The 10831-nt window shown below is 37.0% G+C and overlaps 1 long non-coding RNA gene across 2 annotated transcripts in view; it reads left to right on the top strand.

The window, feature by feature from the left end:
- Positions 1–658: 658 nt before the first annotated feature.
- LOC116421988 overlaps positions 659–10831 on the top strand; it is an 85918-nt gene continuing 75745 nt past the window's right edge. The window contains exons 1-2 of one of the 2 annotated variants that reach the window (XR_004232593.1): positions 659–879; positions 8386–8454. This is a non-coding gene — a long non-coding RNA (uncharacterized LOC116421988). The remainder of the gene's footprint in view (positions 880–8385; positions 8455–10831) is intronic. The other variant, XR_004232594.1, reaches the window with a different exon arrangement.

Raw genomic sequence — 10831 nt, 5'->3', positions numbered from 1 at the left:
GGAGGAGGAGGAGAAGATGAAGAAGAAGAAGGAAGGATGAAGGAGAAGAAGAAGAAGCAGAAGATGAAGAAGGAAGAAGAAAGAAGGAAGAAGGAAGAAGGAAACAAACATTCATCAAGTTACCTACCCTGTACCAGGTTTGATCCTAAACACTTTACAAAGGATTAGGAGTCAACAAAAAAGAGGAGTGGTCAGAAAGGTAGAAGGAGAATCATGAAGTTTGTGTCACAGAACTTATGAAGAAGCCCAATTCATTATAATCTCCTTGAAGGCAGAGATTTTTGCCCTTTTAAAAAAAAAAGGCATATACATTAGCATATACATTATATATTAGTTATATATTAGGTGTTTAATAAATATTTATTGATTGATTCAAGACCTTATTAAGAAGGTTAGATTTGTCAATAACACTGATACTTTAGAGAAGTCGGGGTGAGGGAGAAAAGAATGGAATAAAGGTACTGGATCTTCCAATAATTAGATTAAATGTATGGTCTAAATTCCGAAGCAATTTAATTGCAGAGTAGTCATGAAAATCCAGGTGCCATGACAAGTGTTGACATCCCTTTCCCCAACATGTCATGTCACAATGGGCATAACATGTCAGACAACACCCACCCCATCACTTGTCTCATGACAAATCCATTTCCCAAAGGAGATCAAGCATCCTGTTTTTAAGGAAGGGAGAGCAACGACAATATGGTCATTCCAATTTGATCTGTCTTTCATTCTCTCAATTTGGTTCATAATAGGCAAAAAGGCACCTTCAAAAAATGCCTCTTTCATTTATAACTGAAGCCAACTGTGAACAGCACGAGTAGTTGGGGTCATTTGGATTATCCTAGGAAACATCTGTGCACGTTTTTCCAGGACTAGGCTGTGAGTCTTACATTTGGGCTAATTTGTTGCTATACCATCTGCTTAAGAACTATCATTCCAGGTGGCTGCCTTCTCAGCAGGCCCGCCTTCCCTTTTGTCAAACCTGAGTATTGGCACTATTTTTTAAAAAGTCAAGTGTGTGTGTGTGTGTGTGTGTGTGTGTGTTTGTATGTGTGTGTGTTATTTAAAGAAAGAACTGTGATTGTTCATAAAAATCAAGGCTCATAATTTTCATTAAGCTCATGTGGAGCCTGTCACAAAGGTGGGATGGGCAGAAGGTGGGGAAGGAAGGCAAGGATTGAGAGCAAATGAAATTGGCAGGCTCTGCTCTAATTGCTACCTCTAAGTGTGTTTATTCTGAAAGCCTTCAATTGTATTAGAAATCCGAATATTAACAGATCTCATGTCTCATTCAGCTGCTTTGTTTCATATATTGAGAAAACCATAATTCTGTAGAGGGGGGATGGTGGAAATAAGGTTGTAAATTGTTGGACAAAGGGGATTATTAACAGGGGGTTTTAACTTGGGGTCCAAAAACACCCAAGCATTCATCTAAATTTCAGAAGGTTCGTGAACTTGGATGGAAAAAAAGACATCTTTATTTTACTATTTTGATGATTTAAAAACATGATCTGAGAAAGAATCTATAGGCTTTAACAAACTGCTGAAGAGAACATGATACAAATTAAGGTTAAGACTCCCCACTGTATATTCTTCTGGGGTGGAGTGGTGGTGATACAGCGGAATTACAAATTGAATTCAACAAGTCTTTATTAAGCATCCAAAACCAAGCAGACTTGCATATAGCCTTTTGAGATTTACACAGCTCTTGATTTCATTTGATCCTTGTACGCCCCTGTGAGGCAGGCACTGTAATTATCCTTATTTTATAGATGACAGAACTGAGACAGAGAGGGTGAATTACTTGAATATCTGAGATAGGATTTGAATTCAAGTATTCTGGACTCCCAAGGCCAGCAGATATATCCACTATACTACCCGGCTGTCTTACTGTGTCTTATAAATCCTATGCATTTGTCACTCAGGGTGTGAAGCTACAAAGACAACAATGAAATAATGCCATCCTTCAGGAGCTTGAAGGCTACTGAAAGGATTTGATATTTCCATAATAGGTATAGTAAAAGGAAAAAAAGTTCAGTAGGCAAGAAGGAGTGCTTTCATGTACATAAAATGTCACCTGAGATTAATTTCATATTTTAGGATCCTCCATGGTAAAAGCTTGGGGTGGTTCCTCATGACCAGTAATATCCTCTTTTATTCAGTAGGTCAGTGGTATACAGTTGTCCTTTTTACATTACGGAGGTTTGAGGTATAGAACTGACAAGATCTGGAAAATCTACACAATTATTTTTTGTTTGTACCAGAGAAGGTTTGAATTATGTTATTAAAAGACAAAATTGTTGATATTATACAATCTCTATAGATATTTTATGCATTTCTGAGTTTCTAAACTTGTGTCATCTTCTGGCCTTCATGTGTGATTTGTGGCTTCATCAAACCTTCCCTCCCCCCCTCCCCTGCCAAATTCCTGCTTAATTCCTTATGCCTACCTGTGATGTGTCAAAATTTCAATGGTGAAAGTCTTGATGTGGAAGGGAGAACTGTAGTATTTGGATCATTCCTTTGTAATTGTAACACCAGGGAAACTGAGGTGAGTATAGAGTGTTTTAATTTTTAAAGTGGAGAGTTTAATAAGCTAGCTTACTGATGGGACTATGGTCCAAAGCATTGGGTCCAGAGTAATTGGGACACAGGGCTCATATGGGATTGTAACTAGCAAAGCAAGCAGGTGATAACAGAAGCAAAAACAAAGCAATTAGGCAGTTTCCTTATCATCAGGCAGCTGTTATACAAGAAAAATATGTTTCTCACAAACAATGATGGGAATGGGTTTGGAAGGTATACAATGGTGAGAATGGGCTTAGGATGTATATAATGGTGGGAATGAAAGCAATAATAGAATGCCTACAAAGATGGGAATAGGGTTAGTATGTATACAATGATGGGAATGGGTTTAAGGAGACTTTCTAGGGTCAATAATTACAGAGAACAATGACTGGTCTTATTTTAGAAAACACCTTGCAGGTGTCATGAACCAACCAGCAGAAAACAAGAATGGGAAGGGGCCTTCATGTACATGTCATTTTGATCTATAGCATGAAGAAATCCAGTTTGGGTTCTCATGAGAAACCAACAGGGGTCTTTTTAGTTTCAACACAATGTCAAAAACTTCAAGGACCTACATCTATACAACAGTAATTGTACTGTTATTAAGCTGTGAGAAAAGTGGAAGCTTCTTGAACACAGCTTTTGCACTTTTAGTACTTTTTTTCTTGTATTCTGGTATTTAATTTGGTACCAGATCCATAGGAGCCACTCAATTAAAAACTTCCTGTAATTGAATGATCATTTCAGGTAGCATTGTTATCTGAGTTGGGAAGATGGGTTAAAATTCTGCCCTTGACACATGCTAGTCCTGTAATCCTGGTCAAATCACTTGACCGCTCAATGCTCTAAGTAGTTGTCTATGGAAACTGAGGCAAACAGGATTAAATGTATCATCCGAGATAACACAGCTAGTGAGTGTCGGAGGCTGTATTGAATTCATGGAGATGTCTCATTGACTCTAAACTCTATGGCACCATCTAAATGCCACAAGACAAGCATTCACATGGTAGTTAGAAGAAGTCATACATGGTCATTCTCAAGATCTCTCTTAAGAACTTAGGAATTGATTTCATGACATGGGAGACCTTGACAAAAGACCACCTAGCATGGTGTACCCACATCAAACAAGGTGTGATGCTATATGAACAAAGAAGAATTGCAGTAGCTCAAAAGAAACAAGGAGGAGCACATTGAGAGAATCTCCCCCAAATGCTCACAAGGATTATTTGTGACTGACCTTAGATAGAGCCTTTTGAGCTCATTTTGTTTTGGACAATCACAGTTGACACACTATACCTTGACTCTAACATAATGATATTATTTTGATCCTCTTTGAGAATGAAGGACAACCGCCACTCAGATTTTCTATGATAATAAATTTCTGAGAAGGTACCACCCTTTGTATAGTACATTTTCAATACCAACAGAACTACAATTATGGTTTTTAAAACAATTCAATGATGTTTTAAAATGATTTTCTATATTATCAAACATAATGCATATATGTAGAAAAATAACACTACATGTATGCAGTTAGCCTTACCCTTCTTCCCTGCTTCCCTTGCCACCAAGGATTTGATGCCAGTAGGTTGGGAACCTGAGAACTAAAGGATAAAAGCACTCCATGATTTTGAAAGGGCTACTTGTCCTAATTTTCAGAATTAGAAATATCTTTAATCTTTCAGAGCTGATCATTGAATGAGACCTTTTAAAGAGAACCAATAGGAAGTTGGGATTTTAGTTACTAGGCCAGTTGGATTAAAGTTATGAAAAGGAGACAAGAGGGCTTTTTTTTTTTCCTTCCACCATAGATGCCTGGAAGAAACAAACTATTTTTGATGTTGCTCACACAGAGAAGGCTTAGAGCTAAGGTGGTTGCTTCATCCTCTGAAGGTCACTTTCTAATAACCTGGTGCTTGGGAAGCAATTCTGTTCTAATTGGGGATTTCATATGGCAATTATTCTGTCCTTAAATCTATGCTGCTGCTGTAAATTTAAAGTAAACCTCCTGAAGGCCTCCTACTTTTTAATTTTTATTATTATTTTTTAAAAAATGAATTGTTTTAGGGGAGTTTAACACTGGTCAAGGTGCAGAGGATATTATGATGTAAAGAAGAGTTAAGTTCCAAGAGGAGAAATGTGATCAACTCCTAGAAGAATGAGGAAATGTACTGAAAAAAAAAATAGAAATTATCCATGACTCTAGACTATTGGGTGTGCTGGATTTTATGAGTATATTTTAGTACAGTAGCTGAAAAATAATGGGCACTTAATAAATTCTACTTGACTGAATCTAGAAAAGAACAAAGAAATCCAGCATTTTGTCCCAAGACAGTGTGTGCATGTGTATGTTTCTGTGTATTTGACTTCAAAGGAGACACACACAAATAATTTCTAGAGTTAAATATTTATAGATGGGCACATAGGGAGGTGCACGCACACAAACAATATCAAGAAAGTGATTTAGAGGTAGGAGATCTAGAAAGCTGGGAATCCAACTAAAAGAAACATAACCCAACATAAAAAAGATAGTCATTGATTTTAAGTGGCATATAATCTATAACAGGACAATGAAATAGAAAATAAAGCTGAATGGTTAGAGCACCAGCCCTGAAGTCAGGAATACCTGAGTTCAAATCTGATCTCAGACACACTTCCTATCTGTGTGATCCTAAGCAAGCCACTTAACCCCAATTGCCTCAGAAAAAAAAAAAAAAAAGAAAGAAAAGAAAAGAAAAAAAACTGAAAAGTGAAGGTTGGGATTAAGAAGAAGGCACCCAATATGGACACATGGAGATAATCTGGTGTACAAGCTTTTAAGAACTGAAGAGATGGCTGACTTGGGAGCCCTCTTTAAATTTTTGTTCATCTTTTAGTTTTGAAGAGGACCAATGGCATTTTGGGTGATATTCTGATTCCAGAGTGAATTGAATTTGTCAGACAAGATTGTGCAAAATTATCTACTTCACTCTCTCTTCCTGAGTCATAGTTCAATGGCAAGACAAAAGTTAAGACAATTTGTGATAGCAGTGGGTGACCTTGGCATCTTCAGCCATCTTCATGGCCATTGGATCAAATTTGTTCTCTTATACCATGCCGCAGAAAGTCTTCACATGCATAGGGATAGACATCTCCCTAACTCACCAGTGGGTTTGAGGACTATCAGTTACTCTTAACTTTGTTTACACTGTCTGCCCAGATGGGTATGTTTTACCAGGGTATGGCTGCTGCTAATGTTACAGCTTCTTGGAGTTATTGGTGAGAGTTGAGTGCCAGCTGGACCCCAAAAGTGGATGAGCAGCCTGACCTTTTTACAGTTTTGGGAAGAGTTCTTTGTCCTGCCCTCTAATCAGAGTTGTGTTTCATCCCGAGGAGTGATTCCAAAGCTACCGCAATCTCGCAAAATTCTGGAGTTTTTCAGGGGTCATGGGAGAGCCCAGTTCAAGATGTGCAAACAGGTGAAAAATGAAGAGAGGTAAATAGACAGAAAGGCACACAAACACACAATCTTAGTCTTCTTAGGGAGAAGTGATGAGAGCCTGAACTAGGGTGGGGGCAGGAGAGGCAATAAAGGAGATGTTTGGAAATGGAATTGACAAGATTTGATAACTGATTAGATAGGGAATGGGATGAGGGAGAATGAAATGGGAATAAGACTTTGATGGGCTGAGTCTCTGAATAGATTTTGAAACAGATTGGGGATACTTATCCTAAAGTACTATAGTAAGTGCAATACTTAAGGTTACTTTAAAGTACTTAGTTTAAGTACAGCATTTCCATTAGATGTGAATTTCTTCACAAAAATTCTGCCTTAGAATCAAGACTCTGGCAGAGAGCCAACAGTAGAAGAGGATTTTAGTTATGTAAGTTCAGGTTAGTGACAGGGGGATGCTACTGATGACAAGTGAACAGTACTTTGGGACATACTGAAGATTCTCGTGGGTGTGTGAGATTAGGCAAGAAAGGGAAGTTGTCATTTTATTATTCCTGTTTCTGCAACATCTCTCCCATTAGTACCCTTCTCTCTACTCACACAGTTGCTACTGTGATTCTGTCATGCCCTCTTTCTGGGACTGTTCCCTTCTCATTTTTCTCTGTTTCTCAAATTTTTCCCCTTCCATCCTTCACTGCAAACAAGTTATTTTCTTAAAAGCACAAGTCTGATTATGTATATAGCTATACACACGTATATATGTGTATCTATGCATATACACATATATACATATATTTATATACATATACATATATACACATACACATATATACAAGAACTTAATAGTTCTTGCCATTTGGACTCACCTATCTTCTAGTCTTCTTACATATTACTATCTTCTGCAAATTCTATATATGATCATCTATCCCTACTGATCTGCCACTGTTTCTCATCCATGACTCTCCCTTTCATATATTTGGGCTTTGATGTGCTGATGTGATGCAGTGATGGACCACTAGCTAGCTGTAGTCCATGTCTAGAATGTTTTATCTTTTTTAACTCTGCTTCCTAGAAACCCTGTCTTCCTTTATGTCTCAGAGCAGATGTCTCCTCCTGTAAGAGTCTTTTGTTGGACCTCCTAGCTGTTAGTGGTTCCCATTTAACGTTACCTTACATTCTTTTCTATGGTGTACATTGTCTATATCTATTTACATAAATGTTGTCTCCTTCATTAGAATATAAATTTCTTGAGGGCAAGGACTGCTGTCTTTTTCTCTGTATTCCCAATACTTGGAACTGTGCATAGAACACAGTAAATTCTGAACAGATGTTTCTGGATTGATTGACATCTGAGTTAAATGAGCAATATAAAATTTTCATTCTAATAAAATGTAAGCTCTCTGAAAGTACCTAAGGTTTCCACTTCTGACTTTGTATTCCTAGACTCTACTATAAGGCCTGACACATTCATTGTTCAATTGTGCCAGATTATTCTTCATGATCCCACATGCTGTGTTCTTGGCAAATATACAGAGGTGTTTTGCCATTTTTTTCTTTGTTGGATTAAGGAAAACAGAAATTAAATTTCTTGCCCATGATTTCCCTGTGTCTGTTTCAGATTGGGTTTGAACTCAGATCTTCCTAATTCTGGGCTCAGCAACTTAACTGCCTCTGTATGACACCTAATAAATGCAAATAAATGCCTGCTGCTCCTGTTGATTTCCATAGAAAAGAAATGAAATTCTTGAAAACTTTCTTTTGAAATAATAATTTGAAATAATTTTTTCTAATTACACACATACACACACACACACACATATTTAACAATTTGAATTCCAAATTCTTTCCTTCCCTCTTTCTTCTCCCCCCTTCCCTAAGATAACAAGTGATCTCATATAGACTATACAAGTGCAATCATGTAAAATATATTTCCATATTAGTGATGTTGTGAAGGAAAACAGTTTCCTCCCCTCTCCCCCCAAAAAATCCATGAAAAAATAGAGAAAAATATTATGCTTCAATACTTATTCATACTTAATCAGTTATTTCTCTGGAGAAGGATAGTATTTTCCCTGATGTATCCTTTAGAACTGTCTTGAACAGAGTACCTGTCATTCACAACTGATTATTGTAAAATATTGCTGTTATTCTGTACACTGTTTTCCTGATTCTGTTGTTTTCACTTTGCCTCAGTTCATGTAAGTCTTTCCAGGTTTTTTCTGAAAGCATCCTGCTCTTCATTTCTTAGAACATGGTAATAGTCCATCACAATCACATGCCATGACTTGTTTAGTCATTGTCAAAGTGATGGGTATTCCATCACAAAAGATATAAATATTTTGTATAATTAGGTCCTTTTCTCTTTTTTCATCTCTTTGGTATAGGAAAACTTGTGGAATGGATGCTTGCTGAACATTCATAGGTTCCAGCATAGTTTTATCAAGAAAAAAAAGGTAATGCTAGACTAACTGCATTTTCTTTCACAATAGGGCTATTCAGCTGGTCAAGAAGAATGCCATAGATGTTATTTATTTAGATTTTAGCAATATAGTTGATAAAATAACTCATTATTTTTGTAGAGAATTGGGAGAGGTGTGGACTGGCTGAAAATACAATTAGCTAAAGTCAGAGCTAGTTAAATGACTATGGCTCAATGTCATAGGAGCCTAATATCATAGTTGTAGAACTAAATGGGAACTGAAACTATCTTTTTCATGATATAGAGGAGGAAACTGAGGCTGAGAAATGTTCAGTGACTTTCTTAGGGTCACATTAAGTAGTGTTAGGTAGTGGGAGTTTAGTCAAGAACCTCTGAATAGAGTCAGTGGTCATTCTATCTCTGTGGCAATGTCAGTGGGGCAGAAAGTTACCAGGTGCATTTCCTAAGAATTTCTGTTTAGCATTGTAATAGAATTTAAAAAATCAATGAACAGGATAATGACATCAGTAACATATTTATCAAAGTTGTTAATCACAAAAGCTGGGTTGATGATAGGGTCAGGTTCCCAAAAGTGATTGACAAACTAGGGAGTTGGACTGAACCAAATAAAATGAAATCTAATATAAATAAATATAGATCATATACTTAGGTACAAAAAAATTCAGCTTCAAAAGTGTAAGAGGAGAGAGGCATGATTAGTGACAGCTGTTTTCCAAAAGATATGATGAGATTTAATGAACTACAAGCTTAATATGAGTCAGTAGGATGATATGGAGATGGAATGCTTTGAGGGGTATGGTTCCAAAAAATAAAAAAGTTGCTATTTTCATGAGTGGTTAGGTGGTGCAGTGAATAGATTACTGACTTGGAATCAGGAAGACTCCTCATCTTGAGTTCAAATTTGACTTCAGATACCTATTAGGACAAATAAGCTGGAGAAGAAATGGCAGATCATTCAGTATCTTTGCCCAGAAAATTCCTCCAAAACTGTCACAAAGCATTTGAAATGACTCATCAATAGTTTCACTGTACTGTGATCTATCTGTACCCCAAACTTTCCAGTCACCCAGAGTTACAACCTTAGTGTCATCCCTAATTTCTCACTCTTACTTACCAAGCTGCTAAATCCTGTCATTTCTACCTTCATGGCACCAATCTAGTTCAGGACCTTATATATTTTCCCTTGAACTAGTGTAATGGCCTTCTTGCAGGCCTCTTTATGTAAAGTCCCTCCTCTCTCCAATCCATTTTCCACTCAGCTACCAAAGTGATTTTTCTAAATGGGAGGTCTAATCATGTCAGACACATTCTCAATGAGCTACACTGGCTCCCTAATACCACCAGGATCAAATATAAATACCCTAGCATTCAAAGCTCTTGGTAAACTTTCATTTTTAACCTGTCCAGTATGCCTTCTTTCCTTTCCCTCACCTTTCTGTGATCTGGCTATATTAACCTATTGTCAGTTTTTTAATTAGGGCTACTCTTCTTGATATTAACAGTCTTCCATATTTGGTATATTTTGCTCCCTCACTTTGATGTCTTAGTTAGCTGACTCAGATCCTGCCTTTTTGCTATTGGAGGCCTTTCCTGGAATCCTCTGCTGCTAATGCATTTTCTTCTTGGAACACCTTCCATCTACTCACTCGATATATCTTATATCTATCTAATTATTTACATGGAACCTCCCCAGTTAGCATATGAGTTCCTTAAGATCAGGGACTATTTTTTTTTTTTTTTTTTTGTCTATCATCATCTACCCAGAGCTTAGCACAATAAGGATTTGTGGGTTGACTTAACTGCTGCGCCATCCCCATACCATGCCACTTATTCTTTAGCCATCATTGTCATATATTTCCCATCAGATCTTAGACTTGGATCCTAGTTCAGTGAGTACTGATTGACAAACCAGGCCCTCATATCACTTTCTGGCCACCTTTCCAGTGTGCCTCTATGAACCATATCATATCCATATCCAGCTCCTGGGTAACTGGGAATATGGAATTGATCTCAACAGCAATAAGGATTATATACTTGTATACCCAGTATTTCACAGTGTCAGGAAACATAATAGGTGTTTAATAAATGATTTATCTCTTTATTAACACCAAGAATCTAGAAATAGCAATGATGGTTTTGATAATCAATTCGCTTGCAAAAGAAATCTCCCTTTGAGATCTGCAGCTATGATTTTTCAATAACATGTATTTGAATCATTTTACTTTTTTCTTCCATTTCCAGTATTTATAGTGTTTAGTACTGTCACTTTACAAATGCTCTTTCTTCTATTCAGCTACTCTGAGTGAGTCTAGTTCTCCTTTTTTGTAGGTCCATAAGTGAAGACAAAACAAGTACTTGTGTTGGGTATTACTTTTCAGGTATGGATTGGG

This window comes from Sarcophilus harrisii, chromosome 2 (assembly GCF_902635505.1).
Source record: "Sarcophilus harrisii chromosome 2, mSarHar1.11, whole genome shotgun sequence".
Lineage (NCBI taxonomy): Eukaryota > Metazoa > Chordata > Mammalia > Dasyuromorphia > Dasyuridae > Sarcophilus > Sarcophilus harrisii.
Note: the sequence above shows the minus strand (reverse complement) of the source record. Positions and strands in the feature narration are given on the sequence as shown.